This window comes from Nanorana parkeri, unplaced genomic scaffold, assembly GCF_000935625.1.
Source record: "Nanorana parkeri isolate BGI_ZX_2015 unplaced genomic scaffold, ASM93562v1 scaffold2685, whole genome shotgun sequence".
Taxonomy (NCBI): Eukaryota; Metazoa; Chordata; class Amphibia; order Anura; family Dicroglossidae; genus Nanorana; species Nanorana parkeri.
The window spans coordinates 1-393 of NW_017308953.1; the positions used below are offsets into that span (position 1 = coordinate 1).

Consider the following 393-nt stretch of genomic DNA (forward strand, 5'->3'; position numbering starts at 1 on the left):
TTGCTGTTAATGCCAGAAGACATTGGTTACCTCTCTAACGTTATCAGAAAGTAAACAAGTGGGGAATGCGGGCATCGATCCCGCTACCTCTCACATGCTAAGCGAGCGCTCTACCATTTGAGCTAATTCCCCTTCCATGCAGGTGTTTTCTGAGTTTTCTAGATGAGAGTATCTGAAGTGTGAATGTGCTGTGGTGGTCAGTTTGCATAGAACTGCTTTTCCTATTGAGATACAGGATGCTGTGCCACGGCAAGATGTGTAAAAATTGTGGAAGTCCCTTCCCCAGGTAGTGGTAACAGCTAAGAGCAAATACTTATTCAAGAAACTTGTAGATGCTTTCATGAGTGAGCAAAATATACAGTGGTGTAGGTAGTCTTAGTGACTCATACAAGC

The 393-nt window shown here is 43.5% G+C and overlaps 1 non-coding gene across 1 annotated transcript; it reads right to left on the bottom strand.

The window, feature by feature from the left end:
* Positions 1-59: 59 nt before the first annotated feature.
* TRNAA-AGC lies at positions 60-132 on the bottom strand. The gene has a single exon. It is a non-coding gene; the product is annotated as a tRNA-Ala (tRNA).
* Positions 133-393: the final 261 nt, after the last annotated feature.